The sequence below is a fragment of the Acanthochromis polyacanthus genome, chromosome 21 (assembly GCF_021347895.1).
Source record: "Acanthochromis polyacanthus isolate Apoly-LR-REF ecotype Palm Island chromosome 21, KAUST_Apoly_ChrSc, whole genome shotgun sequence".
Taxonomy (NCBI): Eukaryota; Metazoa; Chordata; class Actinopteri; family Pomacentridae; genus Acanthochromis; species Acanthochromis polyacanthus.
In genome coordinates, this window is record NC_067133.1 from 29,990,418 (window position 1) to 30,015,823 (window position 25,406).

Consider the following 25,406-nt stretch of genomic DNA (forward strand, 5'->3'; position numbering starts at 1 on the left):
TGCTCCACTTTCATCGTCTTGTCAATGTGTGTGTGTGTGTGTATATGTCTTAATTGAGACCTCACCACACACAAATTATGACCCAGTAATAACTTTCTCCAACTCTTCTAAAAATACAGTATATCCAAACTTTTTAATAGCACATTTGCTTATTTGAGCTGCAGCAGGGAGTGACATGAAAACCAGCACAGAGGAAAAGGCTCAGAAACCCATATATACGCTGTCAAAATCAGCAAGCAGCTCTCTGTGAATCTAGTCAGTGTACGCTGAGCTGAATCACTCCTCTGTTTACCGAGCACACCAGTCCAAAGCCTGCTGTTATTTAATCTTCCACGAGCGAGAAGTTTACCGAAATAATGTGGGCATTAGTTCAGAGGAGCTATTCTTTGCTTAAATGGGCTGCAATTTGTCTCATCCCACTGTAAGATAAGCTGCTGTTTATTCGTGTAGATCGATGGGACCGAAATATTACAGGGAAATCCCAGAGAGCAGTCGGCCAGACGGAAACCAAACAAGGATTCCTGCTTTAGTAGCAGCTCTTACTGCAGTCCCTCATGAATGCAGAAACACCAGCGCAAAAAGGTGCAGGAGAACACGGATGTGGGTTTTTATGAGACAGACAATGGGTGGAAAAAATCTAGAGAATGGTAAAGTTGCATAACAGGAACATTTATTAAATTGTCTAATGTTAAATTCTTCATCACACTAACCCAGGGGTGTCCAACATGAGGCCTGTGGGCCAAAAGTGGTCGTCCAGAGGGTCCAATCCGGCCCTCAGTGTAAAAACTACAGAGAAGACATTAACTGCAGATTGTAAATTAGTAAAACTATAAATTTAAAATCATTTCTAGACCATGACAAGTTGTTTGGATCATAAAGTAAAATACTAGATTACTCATTGTTCTTTGCGGTTTTGTCTCATTTTTGTAATATTCTGTCTTATTTTTCTCTAACTTTTGTCGTTTGTTCATTTTTTTGCTGCTTTGTAACTTTTTTGTCAAATTTTTTTGCCTCTTTTTTGTTGTGTTTTGTGTTATTTGTCTCATTTTTTGTCATTATGTGTCTCATTTTTGGAATATTTTGTCTTGATTTGTTGTTTTCTTTGTCTTTTATGTCTGACTTTTGTCATTTTGATCATAAAGTAAAATCCTCCGTGGTTCAGGTCCAGGTGACTAAATGTTGTGTTCCTTTGTAGACACTCTGTGATCTGGAAGCTGTAATGTAGAAATGATAAACTGAGGCTGAATGTTGAATGAAACAAAAATTTTTTCTCAAGAAATTTCAGGTTGTTCATGATGTTTTATAAAAAGATAATTCCTTGAATGTGAACATTTTCAGAATGTACTTTGTTGCACTAAAACAAAGGAAACATTAAGAGTTGTGTTTATTTTTATAGGTTATTATTTTACGGGTCTCTGGAGACCAAACTGGGCTGAATCTGGTCCTGAACTAAGATAAGTTGACCTAACGGGTGAGCAGAACCTCCAAGAAGACTTATGAAAACCTGCAACAAAATCAGCACATTCTATTTAAACATGACATTTAAAGACCCTTTTGAATGAAAATCTTTTTTTAGAATGTTAACATGTCAGTATGGTGCTCGTTTTTAACATTTTAGTCAAATCTAAGGAACCAATCCTGTCAGCCTGCATGACTTTCTGCAGGGCAGAAATGAATTATTTTAACGGGGAAAACAAACTTCTAAATAGATGACTTTGACACCCATAGATGAGTTTTCAAGTTTAATCAATGCCCAGACAGGGACTTTGACTATCTGACCCATGTCCAAACGTTTCTTTTCAGTTTAATAATAGCTTCAAGCTGTTATTAATATTCTCAGCTCTGATCACTTGACAGGGCGGATAATAAACTGTTTGTTGCATCCTCTTTCTCACGTTTCAGGCTGTCGCCTCTCAACCATACATTCCTTTCTTAAAAAGCAGAACCACATTCACATTTTTTTTAATGATAATCCACAGCAAAATAATGTTGACATGCTGCAACCAATTAGAAAGTTTAGTTTCGCTCAACAAAAATCTCTTTCCCGCCTGCGGGGGAGACTAAAATTACCTGGGAGAACAAAACGGGACCTTGTGATCCCTCCTTTCTCTGCTCTTAGAATAGCTGCATATAGTTTCACCGCGTGTGGATGCTTTAAACTGGCAGAAAATGGCAATTAACAGCTATAAGTGACTGACAGCTAGTTCACTTTACATTACCATCGACTACGCCTCGCCTGTTTGGTGTAGAGATGAGTTTAATGCCTAGGAGAAAGTACAGATCTCATTTGAACAGAGAAGGCTCGCTGTGTGCTGTGTTCTGACGGGGTGTTTCTGCTTATATCAGAGGATTTAACCGGCGTAAAAGCTGGTTTGAACAGACGTGTGAGTACAGAATCCTCCCATGCAGGTGGTGCTCCGAGCATCCGTTTACGGTCCTATTCTGATATCTGACAAACACCCACATGCCCCTCTCCCTCCGTCAGCTGAAGATTACACAGACCCAGAACTATCATAGCAGTCATAAAATATACATGGTGGACACACGGCGAAACCACACGCTCCTCACACACACACGGCCCCTCACACACCACGGCCCCTCACACACACGGCCCCTCACACACACGGCCCCTCACACACCACGGCCCCTCACACACACGGCTCCTCACACACCACGGCCCCTCGCACACCACGGCCCCTCGCACACCACGGCCCCTCGCACACCACGGCCCCTCGCACACCACGGCCCCTCGCACACCACGGCCCCTCGCACACCACGGCTCCTCGCACACCACGGCCCCTCGCACACCACGGCCCCTCACACACACGGCCCCTCACACACCACGGCCCCTCACACACCACGGCCCCTCACACACACGGCCCCTCACACACCACGGCCCCTCACACACCACGGCCCCTCGCACACGGCGGCCCCTCGCACACCACGGCTCCTCCCCTCACACACGGCGGCCCCTCACACACCACGGCCCCTCACACACCACGGCCCCTCACACACCACGGCCCCTCACACACACGGCCCCTCGCACACGGCGGCCCCTCGCACACCACGGCTCCTCGCACACCACGGCTCCTCCCCTCACACACGGCGGCCCCTCACACACCACGGCCCCTCACACACCACGGCCCCTCACACACACACGGCCCCTCACACACCACGGCCCCTCACACACCACGGCCCCTCACACACCACGGCCCCTCACACACACACGGCCCCTCACACACCACGGCCCCTCACACACCACGGCCCCTCACACACCACGGCCCCTCACACACCACGGCCCCTCACACACACGGCCCCTCGCACACGGCGGCCCCTCGCACACCACGGCTCCTCGCACACCACGGCTCCTCCCCTCACACACGGCGGCCCCTCACACACCACGGCCCCTCACACACCACGGCCCCTCACACACACGGCCCCTCGCACACCACGGCCCCTCGCACACGGCGGCCCCTCGCACACCACGGCTCCTCGCACACCACGGCTCCTCCCCTCACACACGGCGGCCCCTCACACACCACGGCCCCTCACACACCACGGCCCCTCACACACACACGGCCCCTCACACACCACGGCCCCTCACACACCACGGCCCCCTGCTGCGGCGCATCCGCCCATGAAGCGCTCAGAGAAAAGAAGCCGGGCTGGGTGTGGATGGGACGGTTGTCTGGGTGATTTTTCATCTTTTATTTTTCTTTTTGATCGTCTTTTCTTTCTGCTTTCTCTGCTGAAGTGCAGCTGTTTTGCGGTTGCCTCTGGATTAAGTTTTCACAGGCACACTGATCTGATTATAGTACTAGATAGGTCAGCTTATGCAACATGTTCGGCTCATTGCATTATGGGATGTCTCTCTCTCACTCAGCCTCCCACTGAGTCTTTCCTTTGTGTTCTCCTGGTTTCATGATCAGAAACCTGGTGAATCCAGTGCTATTTTATGCATTCAGTTGGTAATTTTTTTATGTGCTTTTATGTCATTTTGAATATTACAAATGATCTGATCAGCGTCTACAGCAGGGGTGTCCAACATGAGGCCCGTGGGCCAAAAGTGGTCCTCCAGAGGGTCCAAAGTGTAAAAATTACAGAGAAGACATTAACTGCAGATTGTAAATTATAAAACTATAAATTTAGAATCATTTCTAGACCATGACAAGTTGTTTAGATCATAAAATAAAATGCTAGATTGTTCTTTATTCTTTTGTAGTTTTGTGTCTCATTTTTGTCTTATTTTATCTGTTTTTGTTGTTTTTTTTCCTGACTATTGTCATTTCTTTCATTTTTTCCTTCGCTTTGCATCTCATTTTTGTTGTTTTGTTTATTTTTGTGTCATTTCATGCTTTTTTGTCTACTATTTTTTATCATTTTGTTTCTCACTTTTGTCATTTTTTGTCTTGTTTGTGTCATTTGTCCCTTTATTGTTTTGTTTCATGCCTTTTGTGTCATTTGGTGTTTCCTTTTTGTGTTACTTGGGTTTTTTTTGACATTTTTGTGTTTTTCTTTGTTCGTTTTGTGTACTGTTTGTGTCATTTTGTGTTTTTCTGTCTCATTTGTGTTGATTGTCTACTTTTTAGTCTTTTTTGTCTCTTGTCGTTTTTGGTCTTGTTTTTCTGTGTCCATTTTTTTGTCGCTTTATAATTTTTTTGTCTCTGTTTTGTTTTGCTTTGTGTCGTTTGTGTAATCTTTTGTCATTTTGTGTCTCACTTTTGTCGTGCTGTTTCATTTTTCTAATGTTTTGTCTTGTTATTGTTATTTTTTGTCTGACTTTTGTCGTTTGTCTCATGTTTTTGTCGTTTTGTGTTTCCTTTTGTCTGTGTGGTTTTTGTCTTATATTTTTGTCATTTTGTGTTTTGTTATGTTCATTGTTTTGTGTGTGGTTGTCTGTTGTTGTTTTGATCATAAAGTAAATCCTCCATGGTTCAGTTCCAGGTGACTAAATGTTGTGTTCCTTTGTAGACACTCCGTGATCTGGAAGTTGTAATGTGGAAATGATAAACTGGGGATGAATGTGGACGAAACTGGACTTGTTTTTCCCCAGAAATTCCAGGTTGTTCATGATGTTCTGTAAAAAGATAATTCCTTCCTGTATATATTTTCACAATGTACTTTGTTGCACTAAAACAAAGGAAACATTGTGGTTATTTATAGGTTATTATTTTATGATTTTATTGGTCTCTGGAAATCAAACTGGGCTGAATGTTTCCCCTGAACTCAGATGAGTTTGACACCTCCGGTCTGTAGGAAGCACGATTACTAGGATTCCTCAGAAAGAACATCGAAACTCGACATTATCCCGTAATAAACAACCACCAGCAGCTCCTTCCATCCTCTGTAGGCCAGACAATGCATCTGGTGGAGAGCAGGGCCGTAATGTGAACGTGTCAGCATAGATTAGCACAGATGAAAGAAGCTCGTGTAAACTGCTCCACTCGTCCTCCTGCCCTTCCTTTCTTACATGTTCTCTGTTTGCACGTCACGGACAAAAACCCTGTCATCAAAGCAGCACAGTCTCTTCCTGTCTTTCCTCCACTCAGATCGTCTGTTTCTCCTTCTCCACACCATCACCACGTCAATTCTCTTCTCCTCTCTTCCTGTAATTGAAGCTACAGGCGATATGTGTAAAGGTGTGCAGGTAGCTGTAAGTACCGTAAGTGGTCCGCTGTAGTCGCTATCCTCGGTGCACGGGTTGCCAGTGTATGGTGCTAGAACTGGAGAAGCATAACGGACGGTCTGACGGTGAGACACACGGAAAACAATATTCATAAATAGAAATGCAATTACGGCGATAATTGCAATTTCTCCTCAGTTCTTTTTCTGTCACTGGCGCTCTCACACACACAAGGCACTGATAATTACTTCAAGGCGGCAGCTTCATTAGCCAGCAGACCTGGCAAGCGGATTAACACTTCAAAGAGCGGAGAGCGAGGAAGAGGGAGGAACCCACGAAAACATGAGGTAATGGTAAAAAGTTTTACAGGAGAGGGAGAGATGAGCACAAACAGCGACACATCTAAGCATGTGACACGTACAGAGTGAATTATTTTGTTTGCTTTCAGCTTCATCAGACTGTCTCTGTTTCTGTGTGAGATGCATTCATCTGATGCACCGATGAGTCGCAGGAGGGAAGCGCAGGACAGAAACATCCATAAATACAGAGACAGGGTGAGAAATGGACTGAAAAGGACACGAGAGACGAGCGACACGTTAACAAAATCGATCATCTCTTTGGCTCTTTCTCAGCACAGCAGATGAACTGAAAGCAGAAGCCGTGTCAGAGGAGGGAAGGCCGATGATGTAAGCTAAAGTGAGCAGGATTAGAGATGCAGCATACTGGCACACTGACTGCTGCACCCAAATAAAAGACCAGGAGAGGCGGAGATCAAGTGAAAAATGTGTGGAACGTAATAAATTCAATCAAAAATACGAATCTGAGAGCGCCTGGATAGCTCATCGGGTTTAGGGGGGTACCATGTTCAGGGGCTGGCCCTCAACGTGGCGGTCTGGGTTTGATTCCCGCCCATGACCCTTTACTGCATGTCTTCTCTCTCCACTGCACCTATCAATAAAAGGCCAACAAAATAACTTAATCTGATAAAATGAATAGGAGTAAAAATAAACAGAAGGCCTGTAGGCAAAATGTCTTTTTTGGGAGACTTGTTTTTTGAGGTTTATCGCTCCCTCTGCTTTTTCTCACTCATCAGACTTCTGCCCTCTCTGTCGGCTTTGTGGTTTCGCTGCCAGCTGTCTTGTTTGCACTCGCTGACCTTTTGTTTGAAGCGGGCATGGGCAGGATTTTTAGGAGCATGTCCCCATTGGCTAATGACTATTCCAGTGAAAATGATATACTTTGGTGTTTGTACTGTTCTATCTGGCACTCAGCTCACTGTAAACGCCTCTAAACCTAATTTAATCTACACAGTAATCATTAATCACAGTCACATGCTGCTGATTGTTTTCAGCCGTTCTTGTTTTTACCGCTCTTCTGTTCTCCACTTTTGCACCATTTTCCAGAAGTGTGTAAGATCCTCTGGCTTCCAGAGTTGTAAATCTGGCTTTGAGAACTGCTTGTGCATTTATAAGAAGAGTTTTAAAGCCGTTGGTGTGACTGAGATTCCCACATCCAACATAACTTCTCTTTTATTAGAGGGATTTTGACCATTCTCTGCCATTGGGAGCTCAAATGTCATGAATCACTGAGTACTTTTCTATCCCAAAGTTCTACTTTAATATTATTGACTCATGAATAGCCCCAAAAGTAATTTTCCATCATTATTATTCTCAGGAACATGTCAGGTACATGCTGTCACCAACACAGAAAACACTCGGCTGCTGTCCATCGTGTCGTTGGAACAAGAAGCCAAATAGAGACAATTCTTTATCATCGTGTCGTACTTTGGTATAAGATAATCATGTATGGGTTAATCACAGCTGAACCTGAAGGTGTGAAATGAGTGAAAGACACATGAGCCGGGAGGATATTTCTCAACCTGAACGCCTTACTGCAATGCAACTTTCATCACTGGTGTTAGAATAAAATGAGGAGTTACAGATCGGGGTTTTCAGTGCTGTGATGCCAGTTTGTGGCTGAAGCATTTACGTGCATCACAGAACTAATGAATCATAATGAAATCAAACAGCTTCAACTGACAGTTGTTCTAAAATGTGTCTGGGACGGGAACGGTGCAGCCGGAGCTCATCCACACATATGGACGGCCGATACAGCGCCGAACATCCTCAATGCAGGGCAGTAAGCTGGATTTATATTCTCCTTACATGTAGTCACTGCGGGTTCACTACATGTAGAGGGGTGAAGTTTAGAAAGTCTGACTGATTAGCAGCACGACCCGAGGCTGCTGGGATTAGTTTTTGGTGGAGGAACTATTCAGTACAACGTGTGAAAAACAGCAGACATATTCTCAGTGATGTGAAATACAATTACACAGAGATACAGTCCATCCTCTGCATTCTTCTGTGCTGTTGTTCTGATGCATCCTGGAGGAAACTTCATTACATCTGGAACAACTGTCCACTTTGACTCGAGGATAAACTGATTAGAATCTGGAAGTCAAAGGTCACTGTGGGACATAAAACAAGAATTTATCTGCTAATCATCACAAAAATGTTGAATAAGATGAAGTGATGAAGTGATGGCATCTTATATCCAGGCCAAAGGTAAAATCTGAACAGATATTGTCGTAAAATGCAACTTGGCTGGTTGGCAGAGGCACAAATTCACAAAGTAGATCTGCTGTTCCTAAATGAACTGACTGCCAGGAAATAAATGACAGGAAATATGTTTTTTACTGGTGATAATAAAATCTAAACCTGTCTGCAGGAACCTGTCGAGGACACCTTTCAACCACTAGGTAACAGGAAAGCAAAGCAGCAATGAAAAAAAACGGCCGGCATTCACCAGGACAACGTGTCAAACAGTGAACGATGTGAAACTGTGAGGTAAGTTAGGGTTTCATTCCTTCACCCACATACATGGAAGCGGCTCCAGACAAACACATGCTTTCTTAGACACACTTTCCATTTATCAGCCCCAGACGGCTCCACACATGCACGGAAACACATGCCCAAATGGCTGTCACACACACACACACACACACACACACACACACACACACACACACACACACACACACACACACACACACACACACACACACACACACACACACACAAAGTCTCAGTTCTAGGCTGCCACCCAATCGATAATCCCATTATGGCTGAAAAGGCTCTTTTATTTGTTGTGATTGAGTTTGGGAGGAGGAAGAGGCATGGCTCATAATTAAAGCAGGATTTGCTAGATTGATGGTTAAATGGGGCGGATCGTAATTTCAGCAGACACTAGGGCTGTGGCTCGTCTAAAAACACTAAGATAAAGCATCCATTTTACAAAGACACGGGCTTCAATTTGGCCCCTCTTGTTCGCCTTTTCTCCGTTTCCCCCTTTTTCCTGGTTCCACCCTGCTTCATCTCAGTGCGTATTTCACTTCTCCTCCTTAATGTTCAACAGCGTGGGCGACTGCCAGGAAGCTCTCGCTGAGAACGAGCGCCCGGATGGGAGTCACAACGTCGTGCTCGACTCCAACAGCGTCTGCACACTCAGCACTGGACAGAAATCAGCATAAATCTGCAGCAAAGACACAGAGCGTCCACCTGAACACCCGTTTATGAGGACAACAAACACACAAAGTGGATCTCCCTCTGCAGATATTTGAGAAGAACAAATGTGCGTCTGCTGGCCGGTTGTTATGAGGCTGAGCGTCAGTGTGAGTTCTCCCAGTGCTACGGCTCCCTGAGGCTGCTGCTGCTGCAACAATCTTGTCACTGTTGGCATCCGCATCGCTGGCAGCCACAATATGGTTTTACTGCACATGGGGGACACGACGCCGGCAGCCAAACAGCAGCTCAAGTTCAACCAGTTCTGGGAGTTCAGTCACTTTCAGCTCCTGAACTTTCACGCAGCTTCAACACGTGATATTTATCCTGCCTGACAAAAGCCCAAAGCACGAAACTACGTTACAACATGTTTAAAGGAATTAGGGAGTAGTATGAGGACAAACCAAAAAAACAGAGGCAGCCACTGACGTCAGAATAAAATAGCTTGAATTATTTCACCACTGCTATCCTGCTTTGGGAATAAACATTTCAAGCTTCCAGACCATCCACCAAGTCAAACTGAGCTTTGATTCGTGTTTGCTGCTGACGGACTCGATCAGCTGACATGATGACAAGTCTCTACATCCTTGAACGTGTCCCTTCCACCTGCATAAATGTTGCAGTTTCTAAAACTGCCGTCACTTGGACCTTCAGCATCCAAAACTTTTCTCAGTTTCCTGCCTTGTTTCTGGAAAAATGACAGATAAGATATGGCAGGTGAAAAGCTGCATTATCGCTGGAGGACAAAAAGTGGTATATTTGATCACAACAACAGGGAAAATCATCTTCTTTTAACCATTTATATGACAAAATATCAACAGATGTAATATATCTAAGGGTTTCATGTCCTTGAAACACTTCATTTGCATTCAAATGTGGACTTTGATGAGGCCGTTCCAGCTTCCCACCCATCAAACTTGTGATAATCCATGTAGAAAATACTAAAACATGCAGTAGTTGTGTAAATGTTCCTGTCCTGAGACCAAATTTTAAAAACTGAGAAGAAAAGACTGTCTGAAAATATTTTTAAAAATACCAAATAAGTCTGGAGTTCCCCTAAAATGACATCTTTCTCTTGTCCATCCCCCTGATGACCAAACTGAACCTCTAATGAAACAGTTCAAATGAAATCTCCTTTTTTTGGTTTTATGTTTTTCATTGATGTCTCTTGTAATTGTGGGAACATTTTTAATCAACATATTTTAAGTCATAATTTTTCTACATGGAACGTGTCCCACGTGTTAGCATAACCTGTTGACGTTTTTGTTGTTTTCTGTTTTGTTTTTGTCATTTTGTGTGTTTTTGTGACTAATTTTTGTCATTTTCTGTCTCATTTCTGTGATTTATGTCTTGTTTTTGTCATTTTCATCATCCAACAGTTTTCCTAAAGAACGGGCAGAGCAAAGCTATGTCCTCTCTTCTATTTTCCATCTTTTCATCCATTGTCAGCCTTGATTGAATGTCTCTCTCTACCTCATATTATCAGGATCAGACTCATTCTTTGGACTGTTTTCCATCAGGGGGCTGCACAGTAGAACAGTGGTTAGCACTTTTGCCTTGCAGCTAGAAGATCCCCGGTTCAAATCCCGACCTGGGATCTTTCTGCATGGAGTTTGCATGTTCTCCCTGTGCATGCGTGGGTTTTCTCCGGGTACTCCGGCTTCCTCCCACAGTCCAAAAACATGCTGAGGTTAATTGGTTACTCTAAATTGTCCGTAGGTGTGAATGTGAGTGTGATTGTGTGTCTGTATATGTAGCCCTGTGACAGACTGGTGACCTGTCCAGGGTGTCCCCTGCCTTCACCTGAGTCAGCTGGGATAGACTCCAGCACCCCCCATGACCCTAGTGAGGATAAAGCGATGTATAGAGAATGGATGGATGGATGGATGGATGGATGTTTTCCATCAGTCACTTTGCAGTTTGTAACAGTTAGCTAAATATCTAGCTTCTACTGATGAGAAAAAGATCACATTAGCATGGAACTGTACTTGGCGATATTTCAGGCCATTATTCATTCACAAATTCATGATTTTCCTTAGTTTTGGAGACATGGTTTGTTGCATTGTTTTGGTACATCTAGTCAACAGTTTGATTTCAGCTCCACAGTTGCAAAAAAGAAACACCGACTTTCTCTGTTTTTGTCAACAGAAAGTTCATTGGACAACAGAGGAGAAGATTGAACTGTGTAGTGTAAACAGAGTCCATAAGGTTCTTCTACTAAACTCTTTCTTTGGCAACATGTCCGCTGCTCTTGTGGCTAAACACTCCATGTTTGATCAGTCCAGGGTAGATTATCTCTGAACGCCTCCTCCTCTTCATCTATACGTTCATTGGCAAACTGTAGTTTTTCTCTAATGGTCTTTTTGGACAGCAGAGGCTTTTTCCTGGCAGGCAGCTCCTCTCTCTGATCGTAGACGCAGCACTTTGACAGAGTTACCTGCAGATCCTGGGATGAAATCTGAGGGTTTTTGAAGACTTCTTTTGGCACCACTTGGACTGTTCTTTTGGCTGATTCTGCCGGCTATTTCTGAACAAATTGGCAGTCATTTGAAATCTAAACCACTTGGAGATGATTTTCCTCACAGTGGAACAATTTATTTCAAATCATTTGTAGATCTTTTTAAATTCCTTGCCAGGCTCATTTTTATGTGAAGACCTGAGAGTGCTCTGGGCAGGATGACACCACGCTTCAGTAGATATTAGAGGTTTAAAGAAAACTCTCGTTACTGTGGAAGTCCTTTTTTCTTTACCTAAAATATGAAACTGTCGACAAAATATACGTTTTATGTGTCATTGTATGGAATATATCTTGAATCATAGACGCTGTTTTTAAAAAAAGGGCATTTTCTTGTCTGGATCAGTCGTATACTTACTTCTGTACTTAATGTTTCAGATGATTGTAGATGTGAGCATCTGAAATCTTTACTTTAACAATACTGATAATGGCATGGATGTTTCAGTGGCAGGCTTAATGTCTTCCTCAATCTCATCAAGTAAGTTGATAACTGTTTCCATTAGAGGGTATATAATGACTATTCGTTTCTCTGTTAATGAACAAAAATACTTCTCTTTCAGGCTACACTTGAGCCCTTTTACAGTAAATGCATCCTGTGTCTTTAATTGCTAAGAGGCTGGATTTTAATTGAGAATTTGGCCTTGATCTTTGTGAGTTGCACTCTGCTTCTAAACAGATAATCTGTATGCAAGAGCAGTCAACGTCATCCTGCAAATGAGCTCATTAAATATAGAAGAACGACAGCGATGCTCCTGTGTCCTGTGCAGCACCATTTAGTCACTTTCCACCCGTTGTTTTTGCTTTATGAATCAGCAGCAGCAGCTTTATGTTTTACTCTCCTGTTGTGTCCCTGAGCCCATCAGAAATTTTTATTAGCTCACCTGTCAAACTCAAAAACCCCTTTAAGGGCCCCCAAGAGGCCGCTCCACTTCAATACCCACCAGGACCTAAGAGATTCTAAAAGACAGACTAAATGACAACGACGTCCTCGGGGCCCAGCACTTAACGGAAGCTTTAAATGTAAGAGGACAGGGGGATTTACTCATATAGGTGGTTAATATCACAGCTGTAACTGTGTGGCCATCCGGAGAAACATTTCACAGGGTTACAGGTCCAGATTAAGCAGGCCACAGCTGATTATTAGCAGGTATGTGTGTATGCAGCACTGCACATCGAGTACCTGAAGACAGCGGTCTCCAGCCTTTTATGCAACACAGACTGGATTCAAGCAAAACAGTTTTCTATGGGCCGGTCATCGCACACAAAACTAATAAGAAGAGCACTCAGAGAGCAGCATTCCACCAAGGCTGCTCAGTCACTGAATCATTTCCTACAGATGAAATCTTTAAAATGACCTTGCTCTGAGCAAAGACATGTGTTCTGCATGTGTACGTTATGTAAGGATACCAAAACACATGACCTAAATATGTAGCGGGCGACTCAGAAACACCCCCACAATTTAATCAGTTGTTCCTTGGATCATTTCTGATGGATAAGTCCTGATAAGTCCTCAGTGGTAGCCTAGCCATGCTACACCCATGTTTCTGACGGCACAAGGGTCTAGGGAAGCTCGACAGGGAGGGAGGCGGGCTAAAAGGTTGTCTATCAAATCCCTCTGCAGCAATTGGGTAGGTATACAACCAATCAGCGCAACGAATAGGCTGACGTAGTTCCGAGAGCACCGGCGGATTGTGGCTAAGTCCCATTAGCTTCCCAACCAGCGGAGCCAACTGGTATATTAAGGATTTGCCATATCCCGTCGGCATAAGTCCAAATACGTCTTTCTTCTCAATGAAACACTTCAGTGCCGTCCTTTGTTTATCTTTCAAGTTGAATTTTAGCTTCAAATCTTTAAGGGCTGTGGCCAAAGCCGAGTTGAAAGATAACTGTTTATTGTGCACCGGCTGTTTCTGTCAGAATCGTCATGCCTCTGTCGTCACTTAGTTACGCCCGCCTTCTGACTCTACACTTCATGGTGATTGGTCCGGCCAGTTTTAGGAGAATCCAGCCTCAAGTCTTATGGAGGGTAACTAGACCCACCCTGGCAGAGAATTAAATTCGTTGCCGTGGGTTGTCTAGCACGGCTAGGCTACCTCAGTGGTGGATCTGTAGTAGGATCACAATCAGCTGATGTAGTGTTCACTGGTTGTCATGGTTACAGTGACACCGTCTATCTGGCAATGATACAGAAATCTTTAACAAATCCATGGATCCAGACTATAAGTTGCATCACTGCCAAAATCTGATCACTTGGTCCTTGAGTCATTTCTGACCTTCCCGAGAAATTTCATCCAAATCTGTTGGTCTGTTTTTGAGTAATGTTGCAGACAGACAGACAGACGTCGATCGTCACATGACTCTGTCGACTTCCTTGGTGGAGTAGTAATGATTTTTTTTCTTTTAAAGAGTCCTAAACTAATAAAATGACTTGTTATCGCTAAATATTTACTTCCCTTTTCTTCTGTCAGCTTCCAGTCTCTCCCTCTTTTAAAATAATCTCTCCAGAGGCTTTTATTTAAAATTAATTTTGGCAGATTGATGGCTTCATTTAACATCATGTGCAGAAAACAAGCAGAGATGGAAACGACAGTAAGATGAGCTAGTCATTTTTCAAAATAAAACACCCTGCAGACTCTGCCAAATATAAAATGTAAAATAAATTATTTTTATGCTCTCTGTGCAGCCCGGTAATGGTCCACGTTCCGGTGGTTGGAAACCACTGTCTTAAGAGACTAATATCTAATTTATTCATTTGTGTTCACACAGCGGTACACACTCAGTAAACAGTGATGAGATCGCTGACATCGCTGTCATTTTAAAAGTTAAAATGTTACCATTTAGGCTCTGGCTTTTGTTTTTCCCTTGTTTCCGCTCCTCTGTTCTGTCGTGGTATCATCCAGTGAAATAAGAGCTGACGCAGGGATCAGCTCTAGCTTACACATCGTGAACAATATTTTCAGGCTTGTTTGATTTCGGGGGTCCTGCACTCACTGCTGCAGTCATAAAATAAACAAAATCACAGAGAATAAGCTGCTGCCGCTGTGATTCAAGGGTTTCCCTGTGATGAGACAGTACTACCGGCTGCAGAGAGGCGACTGGAGCTGCATGTGAGCAGGCTGTCGTCATGGATGCTGAAATTAATGCCCACCACGTATAATCTCTGCTTGAAACCATGTCTGACACTGAGGTGCAAAAGGTATTCAAATGCTGCCGTAACCAGACGTGTGCTGACTGACATGTTGGTGGAAATATACTGTATTATACTGCAGCAACAGTAAATGTGCATTATGTTCAGCATCATTGTGGTGATGCTATTTCTGGTGCAAGAGCTCCAAAGAAGTCAGAACAGACTGAAAGTACAGACAGATGTGAATTCAGCCCAGAGACCCAGAGGGAGGATGGACTGCACAGAACTGAAGGATTTCTTATGAAGACAAGGAGTATAACAAGCAAAATCAATATTCAAGATCCTCGTGTGTCCGATGCAGCAAAACAGGAATAATCTTCCAGGTACTCATCCACAGAAATGATTTAAGATCAAGTTTAGATTCAGCTAAATCAGCATCTTTTATTTCTTTACCTTAAACCAGGTGTTAAACTCATTTTAGTGCTGATTACTTCCACATTCAGCCCAGTTTGATCTCCGGTGATCTGGACTCCTAATGCTTCCTTTGTTTTAGTGCAAATAAAGGAATTATCTTTATACAAAACATTAACAACCTGAAATTTCTGAAGAAAAATAAATTCAGTTTCAACCACATTCAGCCTCAGTTTATCATTTCCATATTATAACTTCCAGATCACAGTTTATCTACAAAGGAACACAACATTTAGTCACCTGGACCTGAATTTTTACACTTTGAAGGACAGACTGGACCCTCTGGAGGGCTGGTTTTGGCCCGTGGTGTTCATGTTTGGTGCCCTGCTTTAAGCCCTTCTGGAAATGAGGCTGTCATTGTTTTCTCAAAACCTGTAGCTGCACCACAAACAAGATTATCTAAATTTTACAGATTCCAGACCACCAAATAAAGAAAAAACAATTAACTTACTGGTATTCTAAGTCTTTCATTGTATTTCTATGTATTAATAGAAGGTTTAGGCACGGAGATAGTGAGGAGCTCAGACAGCTTAAAGGAGTCACTATTCGTTGGCGCTGAAAAGAGCCGGCAGAGGTGGTTTGGATGCCTACTGGGCTCCTTTGAAAGTTTTCCAGGCATGCCTAACTAGTAGGGGACCCTGGGTTGGACACAGAGCTCACTGGAGGGATTTCAAAACTCTTCTACCCTGGAAACACCTCATGACTGTGCAGGAGGAACTACAAAACTCTGTGTCCCTGTCCAAATGATGGAAATTTTGTTATCCACTAGAGATGTGACGTTCTTCAACAAGTCTGTCGTTTGAGAGAACCGGTTCGAGCCGTTCATATGTGTAAATTACCCACACTTTCTTCATGTGTCACGTGTGTGCCCCATTAGTCTGAGCTGTCCACGCTGCCTTCACGTGAGCGACGAACAACATCTCCGAGTTTCAGTTGTCCGCAGTGCATTCACGTGAACGCAGCTGCAGCTGACTTAGAGGAGGAGGAGTGAGTCCGACTGACTGGAAACTGGAGCCACATTTGCACTTTATCAGGGGGGAGGAGAGATTAGTGATAGAAACAAAAAAATAAAATGAGCCAGGAGAAAGGAAACGTAGCAGCATTTGGGTGCACGTTTCTGGGACGACATGAAAGGTCGAGCACAACGCAATTTCTGTCAGGAAAACATCTGTTTCAAGTCAGCAAACAAGTTACACCGCCATATATCATAAATATATATCAAAACAATAACAAAAACAGTGTAAACCACACAAGAACATTTTAACAATAGAGGAAACAAATATAAAAATTATAAATAAGAATAAACTATGTACACGACCATTCAAAAGTTTGGAAATGTCCTTCTTTTTGAAAGAAAAGCATTTTTTTCATTCAATGAAGATCACATTAAATGAATGATAAATCCAGTGTAGACATAGTTAAAGTGGTAAATGACTATTGTAGCTGTAAACATCTGATTTTTAATGGAATATCTCCATAGGGGTACAGAGGAACATTTCCAGCAACCATCACTCCTGTGTTCTAATGCTACATTGTGTTAGCTAATGGTGCTGAAAGGCTCATTGATGATTAGAAAACCCTTCTGCAGTTATGTTAGTACATGGATAAAAGTGGGAGTTTTCATGGAAAAACTTTTGAACTGTTTATATATATGTATATATATATATCCCTCCTACATATACATAGAGTATACGTAGGTGGGATGTGTACATTTGAATTATTCTGATCTCATAACTGCTACCAGTGATTGTTTCCTTGATAAAAACCCCTGGCTGACTTCTCAAAAATAAATGAATAGAACAACGAGCCAGTCTTTTGAACAACTCTTTGAAAAGGAACCTCTCCTCAAGGTCCGGCTCCCTTCAAGAGCCACAAATAACATCTCTATTATCCACCCAGATCTGAAATGGACCGTTAACATGTGGCATAATATTAGTGACATGCAGACTGTTGTGGCAGTAAAACAAGAGCACCAATAACAAATGTTTGGCATGCGGAGACTCCGCTCAGAAACATTCTTGGCCATCCACACCTTTAGAATTCATCACTAACAGAGTTATAATTGAAGTCAGTCCTGAAGGACTTTGGAGATGCTTTGATTTGTGCAGAACAGATTCTTTGTACTTTTTATTGACTGTTTTCCATCAGTCAGTTTGTCCTCTTGGTCAGCAGTAACAGCTAGCTAAATATCTAGCTTCTACTGCTGAGAAAAAGATCACATTAGCATGGATTAGCAACCCTGTTACTGTGATTAGAGTAGGGTTAGCAAACAGCACAGAAAACATGGAATAAAAATGCTACCATTGATGTGGAAGCTGAACCAATCAGTACCTATTATTGATGAATATGGAGCAGAAAACTGGAGAACAGAATGTTTATTTTTCAAACATTTTGAGGCCCAAATGTCCTCCAGTTCTGGAATGAACCATGATAGATCTGATGATTCACTTTTGAAATAATCAATAATCCAGTAAATCACACAGAATCACACAGTTTCTGTCCTCTGCACTAAATCCTGGATTCCTTTTGGATAAATTTCAACTTTCCAGGCAACGATTGTCTGAACAAACCCACTGTTTGAGCAAAGAAAGTTGGAAAGAGGGAAAAAGCCGGAAGGCGTTTCGTTCCAGCAGTGATTGTGTAACCGGTTAGCAAACATCGGACGAGCAGAACGAAGCAGCTCTGTCTTTAACATTGGTAAGTTCGTACATTTGCGGTTCCATATTTTCCCTTTTACTAGTTAGAAAGCCAGTCGGTAAAAGCCTGCGACTCTGCCATTCCCACGCATATTATATAATTATTATTTCTTTTATCTTCTCTTGTTTAATGGATTGAGTGACTCACCACTCCATTAATCATCAAGAGTTCTACTACATCTTGCAGATCTACAGCACTTTTTCTTCCTCATCCTCCCCTTTATCCAGACTGGAACTACAAACCACAGCCGCTCCAAAACCTCAAACTAAACCACAGAAACCTCCACGACATCAAAACCACAAGGGTAAACCACAGTCACCTTTAGAAAGCTTAATTCTCAAAGAGCAAACCCAGACAATAGCAGTAATTTCTCAGCACAGACACATCTGACCAGAGTATCTGAGGACGCCAGCAAACAGCAGAGGCTAGAAATGATCAGTGTCTACCTGCAATCATCAGAGTCCTGACAGGAGGAGAGTCGAGATCAAAAACGAGGCCAGGAACAGTCGGAGCAGGGATGTTCACATCTCAGGTTTCTATTTTACGGTCTGTCAGAGCATCAGACGGAAACCAAAGAAACAGAGCTGAGGGCTTTGTATTTATATCCTCCTCCAAGCAAACATCCCTCCTCTAATTTCTGTGTTGAAGAAAGATAACACGTTGGCAAAAACAACCCGAATGTGCGAAGGAACACAGAGACTGTTCCAGGTCTGGTTGAAAGAACAAACATCCCAGAAAAGTTACCAGGAATAGGAGCTCACTTTAACTGAATTTAAACTCCTTAAAGGTCTAAGTGATGCCAAAACTGTTGTCTCTGTTTGTTTTTAACTTTAACTCCAATGCTCATATATCCCACACACACATACATTTTAATGCCTTTTCTGATTTGCAGAATCCATTTCTTTAAGCCATGATTGGATGTGTGGCCTCCCTTTTGCTTTTGTCAGGAACACTGAGTCTCCTCCGACAATAGTAATTAACATAATGACACATGAGCGCTGGAAAAATGAGGCTTCGTCTCATGAATACAAAGGTGGATAAACCGAGCAGGGCTACTCTGCATTACTTTCCTCTCAGAGTAGCGAGAATTTCCTCGACGCTAACCCGGTAGGCGGCGAGAGATCGGAGAGGAAATAATTACAACAATTACTTCTTTTACTTTATCTCTGCCTGACACGCTCACGTATGCACATGGAATATAATAGCTGGAGTACGTGAAGCCCTGTCAGCGCTAATGACAGTGTTGCCGGTGAAATAAGTGCAATAAAAGCAGGAAAGATGGCATAATATATGCCTGTGAAGACACTAACTGATGCTTTTCACCCCAGTGCTAAACTGTATGCCAGAAGTGTCGCACACATGTTGGCGCAAGTCAACAATCATGAAGCAAATGCACACAAGAAAACACACAAACCGGCAAGAAACAGTCATCCTGAGGCAGGTTGGTTCTGTTCAGTGAGGTTGTATCTCTACCAGACAAAGGTTTGACATCCCTTACAGAACATATTTAAAGAAGTCCATGTTTGTGTTCAATAAGAGCTCATTTATCGGCGTCTGAAATCAGCACCCAACAGGAAGTAAACTGAAAAAACAAACTAATTTCTTACCTGTTCTGGCTCTTCGTCTCCTCTCTGCTGTGCTTCAGTGTTTCTTCCTTCCTTGATGTTTATCCTATATAAAGATTTTCCAATGAGATCAGGTCATCCCAACGTTTTCACACCAAAATCAGCTGATTCTGTGGACGTTCTGCTGCTCCTCAGTGCTTCTACCAGGATTATATGAGACAAAGCTGGGCCTGGAGAGGAAATAAAGCAAAATGCAAACAAAGGACAAGTTCAATATCCAATGAAAAACTGCTCATTTCAAAGCATTCTTTACTTTTTAATTTGCATTTCTAGCTCATGCACCATAACAGGCCAATTTAAAACCATTAAACTTCAATGCATTTACTCACAGATTGTCTATTAGCATTTGTTCCTGTTGCTAAATTGAGCCCAGCTTTGGTAGAAATAGCAGTTAGGCTAATAACACCCAATTTGTTGCTCAATATTGAAGGGATGAAGACAGATTTAGTGCTAAAAACAAAACACAGTCTAGTACAATATGGTATTCTTTAGCAGAAAAGAATAGCATCAAATAATACACCAATCAGCACCGAAGGGTTTGAAAAGGCAGAGGACTGAATGACCAGGCTGCAGCAGGACAGAAAGAACACGATGGGAAAGTACGAGCGGCGAGAGGGATTTTTTCTCTGCGTGAAGGCTGCAAAGAAATGTGCAACTGACAGCCGTGACGCGTGAGAAATAAATCTGCAGAGGAAAATAATGAAGCAACAGAAGAGGTCTGTCCGTCCGTCCATCTGTGGGTTTCTATGGTTTACTTAAATCAGCGTCACCTGGACACACGAGCAGAACAACAGTAATGATCAGGAGGCAGATGGCTCCTCGTGTAGCTGATCCTGGATGTAATAAGACGCTGCCTATCTGCTGCTTCAGTCACCTGCCTCAACGCACCTCCAGCTGCCGATACACAACACATTCCTCATCTATGGACCATTTGTGCAAATAACTGTCAGGGAAAGTGACACACTCGGCGTCTCCGTGGGTCACTCTCCTTCCTCCCTCCTCACCAGCCTTCCCTTTCCCTCTCCCGTGCAGCAGCTTCACCGTCTCTGCTGTCACACTCAGACGGTCTAAATCAGCTGTGGAGAGCCCGGCCGGCTGCCCCCGGAGTGAGCAGAGCATGACATCTCATTTTTAGCAATAACACTGGGCTGAGCCTGCTCCTCTTTCTCCACTTAAATGGTAGAAATCTCGCCGCAGTAAGCAGGCGTGTGCATGTAAGACGACGCACACCGCGGGCAACACATCCCATCAGCTGGGAGTGAGACGTACTCAGGAGTGACACGGCTGCAGTCAGATGCAGCCTGCAGACACCGAAACAAACACAAGACACACAAGCAGCCCAGATGGAGGCTTGAAGGGAATCATTTCACAGCACTGATTATAAACTGGACAAGCATGAGTCTAAAACTATACAGGAGATGGAATTAAATGGAATGAAGAGTCCATGAGGTGATGAGGGGGAATGAAGACCAGTTTCTTTATGGGCTGTTTCTGATTTTGACACGTTTCCTCATTATTCTTCTGGCGACTCCTGAAGCATCGACGTGCTAAACTAACCTGGAGCTGAAATAAAGGAAAATATGAAACTAGAAAAGCCCTCAGAGAGAATAGTCCTCCTCCAAGGCTGCTCATTCCCCCGTATGTTAGAAATGCAGCATTTGTTTATGAGTTATTGATGATCAGAAATCACAGTAATATAGTACTATAGATGTACCCACTGCACTGAGCACAGGCGTGTGTTCTGCATGTGTACTGTCTGTACAAATACCGAATCATGTGAGTTAAATATGTTGATGGGAGTAAAAATACGGATTTTGGAGGAAAGAAAACTAGAAGTTGTGTAGAGAAACAACTGGAGTGTTAAACTGGATGTCTCATCCTGGATGAGAGGTGGAACCTCTTCAAGAACCTACAGAGACATCCAGTTGATTTCTACTGAAGCTCCTACGATCACCATGACCTGGATGACTGAGAATCTCCTCAGACAACGGGCTTGTTCTGATGAGGACAAATTAATGGGACTCAGAAACATCTCCACAGTTTAATCAGCTGTTCCTTGGATCATTTCTGATGGATAAGTCCTGATAAGTCTTCAGTGGTGGATTTGTAGTAGGATCACAATCAGCTGATGTAGTGTTCCCTGGTTGTCATGGTTACAGTGACGCCGTGCTGCTATCTGGTAATGATACAGAAATCTTTAACTAATCCGTGGATCCAGACTATAAGCTGCATCACTGCAAAAATCTGATCACTTGGTCCTTGAGTCATTTCTGACCTTCCCTAAAAATTTAATCCAAATCCGTTAGCCCGTTTTTTAGTGATGTTGCTCACAGACAGACAGACAGACAAACAAACCGTCACCAATCCTCACATAACTCCACAGCGTTCCTAGGTGAAATAATGAAACAAGAGTTTCAAACATTCTTTACTTTTAAACCAGTAGTATTTGTTATTAGCCCCTAAATAATTATCTAGAATTACCACAAAATGAGAGACTATTAATCAGTCAGTTTGTCGTCGTCCTTCTATTTTACAGACATTTATATCTGATTATTACATAATATTTGTAAAATATCTCAGCTTCTGATTTAGTAACTCATTGTTATCCACTATACTCAAAAAAATAATGTTTAAGCTCAACAAAAAAAAACAATGAACGCAGCAGTTTGCATCAGTCTTTTTGAGTTATGACAATTTTATGATGAAATTATGTTCTAATTTTGGTAATAAAAAGTCTTCTGAAACTCTTCAGGTTTGTCATTAAAATACCTAATTGTAGTTTTAAGTCACAAATAACAGAAACTGGAGTTTACATTACAATTATCAACTTCATTACATCAGCCCAAGCATCAAAGTAATGATTACAGCCTAAATACTTTGGAAATTTGTAAATGATTTTGTTCATCTTATAACAATCATGTGAAAAGGCCAGTCGAATTAGTTTTTACAGTGTGTCTAGTCCTCTTCCATCAGGTTGTTCCTGTTTTCCTCCTTAGTCTTTTCTTGGTAAATAACATCTAGGTGTGAAGTGTTGCTGATCTGAAGCGTCTCCTCAGTGCACTCTCATTTACTGAACAAAAAAAAGCTTAAAACTGAAGAAATTCAAGGCTGAAAACTCAGACCACTTCAGAGTTGGTTGTGCTTTTATTTGCACAGCAAACAAAACTTCCTGTAATTAAATATCTGGAAACCTGGAGCACTGGAGGTAAAGTTGTGTGGTACACTCAATATTTGTTTTTCAGCAGTAAAATAATAAAAACCCTGAATTTAATGACAGCAGATTGGTTATCTGGTTTCATATCAACAGAGAGCAGAGGAAACAAATGCAGTAAATCATTTTGTAAAAGTTTGATTCACGGGAAACCCTCAGGTGACCCAGAGACGATCAGATATCTCACAAACTTTATCAGTAAAAAATAGTTTAAAACATTATATATATACACACACACTCAACAAAAATTATAAATGCAATACTTTTGTTTTTGTTCCCATTTTTTATGAGATGAACTCAAAGATCTAAAACTTTTTCCACATACACAATATCACCATTTCTCTCAAATATTGTTCACAAATTTGTCTAAATCTGTGATAGTGAGCACTTCTCCTTTGCTGAGATAATCCATCCCACCTCACAGGTGTGCCTTAGACTGCCCACAATAAAAGGACACTCTGAAAGGTGCAGTTTTAAATTGTTTAAAAAGTCCAAAGTTTAAACCTGATTAAAGAAACAAAATGAATTCATCTTTTACTGTAATCCAACACAGAGGAAGGAATCATGTGTTCCTCTTTACGAGTGTTTTCTCTCCGGTCCCAGCAGCTTCCTCAATAATAGATGGACACCGTGTCTGACTGCTTTCTATCCTCCTGTGTGTGTTTTATAAACTGCCAAATGCAGCATAAACAAGACGCATCAATATTGAAATAACACGTCCTAATACAGCCTGGAACGGGGAGGATATTACTGGCCGACACGTGCAGCATCTTCCTATCTCCTCCGTCTCTTTCTTCTTCCATCTTTCTCTTCTTCTCCCACTCAGAATCACATCAAAGAGAAGCATCTGCTGACACAATGAGAAGGCTGGAAATGAATCAGTCCTCAACACGCACAAACTAAAGTCTTACTCATAGCCGGCTGCAGTCAGCATTTTCAGAGCCCCCTCACCCTCTCACCGTCCACCGGTGGGTTACCCAGAAACTGGTGTTGGTGGAAGGTGATGTCTCTGTTTCTGCATGTGTGTCACTCCAGCTGCTGCATTTTTACAGCAGCAGAAAGATTGAAAAACGAGGACTGAGGGGAAAAGAACTGAAAGTAGAGAACAATGGGAACGAATGGGTGAAGGAGGAGATCAAGGTGAGACTGTAGATGTCTTTTCTTCAATCTGTGGGCATGTTAGTCCAACAACCTGGTGTATCTGGACAAAGCAACAACGTGGCAAAACTGCACTTCCTTAGATGTCCACTTGAGGCTCCAAGAGTGAGTCAATCCCATAGACCAGTGATCATCAACTGGCGGCCCGCGGGCCGAATCCGGCCCGCCGAACCGTCCAATCCGGCCCGCGACTGGATTCCAAAATTGTGAGGATCAAAGAGAAAATATCATGTGGTCCACACTATTAAAGCAGTCAGTCCAGTCATTATTAAAGGATCTGTTTTCCACATCAACTTTTTGTTTCGTGGCCTTAGAGAGTGCCATTTTACCCGTGTTAAGAGGCCCTTTCCTGTCACTTCTGCGGTGTTTCTTTTCAAGTGCTCTGTGAATAAAGTTGACTTGAGATGAGGCAAAATATCTCTATCACTCCTCGTGGTTGACTGTGGTACAGGTGATAGGAGCACTGACTCATAAAGGCTAAAAATGCCTTCAGTTTTGTAATGAAATGGAAAAAATATAAAAAAATAAACATCAAATAATAATGTTATGCCAAAATTCGATTTTTATTTAATTTTTGTTTGAGGGTCCGGCCCCCAAAGTGACTGTCCGGTAAAATTCTGGCCCTCTGGCAAATATAGTTGGTGACCCCTGCCATAGACTGTATATATAGTGGACGTAGTATCTGGCTCCAGAATTAAAGCCCACCCGGAAGTGTCAAAAACTTGCAATATCCCGCCGTCCGCTAGGGTTGGCTCCAAAAAGCTTTTTCTCCATAGACCCCAATTCATTTTTGGAAAAAATAAAATTTGATAGACTGATGTTCTACAGCTCAGGATTTTTTCCCCGTTAGTTTTCATGGTCAAAATGAGAGATCAGGTGGCTGATCTTAAAATAAATCAATACTGAATTTTAAATAAATCGTTAAAGTTGGCGGAGCCAGGGGGCGTGGCTATACTTGATAGACAGCAACAGAAGCCTCTGCGGTAAAATGTGGGGGGGATAAGAGAGTCCTCAGCCAATCCTGCCCCTAGTTGCTCTCCGGTCCAGTCTGTTTGATGACGCTTTTTACATCACTGGCTCCAAAAAATCCAAAACGGCGACCAGGAAGGAGCAAAATCTGGGCTTCATTTTCTCGCCGTTGAAACCAACGGGTGACGTTACGGTTAGTTGACGCCTGGTCAATCCCCTTAGACAGCCATCTAAAAACTTCTCATACTGACAGCAGAAATGAACCCGTTTACAGTCTGGTACATGAACAGTTTTGGTCTCTCTAGCTGATTTCTCTGCTTATGACAGCTGCACAAGGACTGAATTCTGATAAAATTCACCCATTTAAACTGTACTGAGGCTTAAAGTTGTGCAGAATTAAGGTAGGACAGTTGATGGCCTGCATTAGCTCTGATCACTCTATTTATTTGG

At 42.6% G+C, this 25,406-nt stretch overlaps 1 protein-coding gene across 6 annotated transcripts in view; it reads right to left on the reverse strand.

Moving 5' to 3' along the window:
• The window catches only part of LOC110965689 (protein phosphatase 1 regulatory subunit 29), a 109,515-nt gene that overhangs the window by 57,791 nt on the left and 26,318 nt on the right, over positions 1 to 25,406 (reverse strand). For 5 of the 6 annotated variants that reach the window (XM_051940871.1, XM_051940874.1, XM_051940872.1 and 2 more), the window contains exon 2: positions 19,601 to 19,788. The gene's annotated coding sequence lies outside the window, so the exon portion shown is untranslated. Of the gene's footprint in view, positions 1 to 18,439; positions 18,593 to 19,600; positions 19,789 to 25,406 lie in introns of those variants that run through there. The other variant, XM_022214823.2, reaches the window with a different exon arrangement.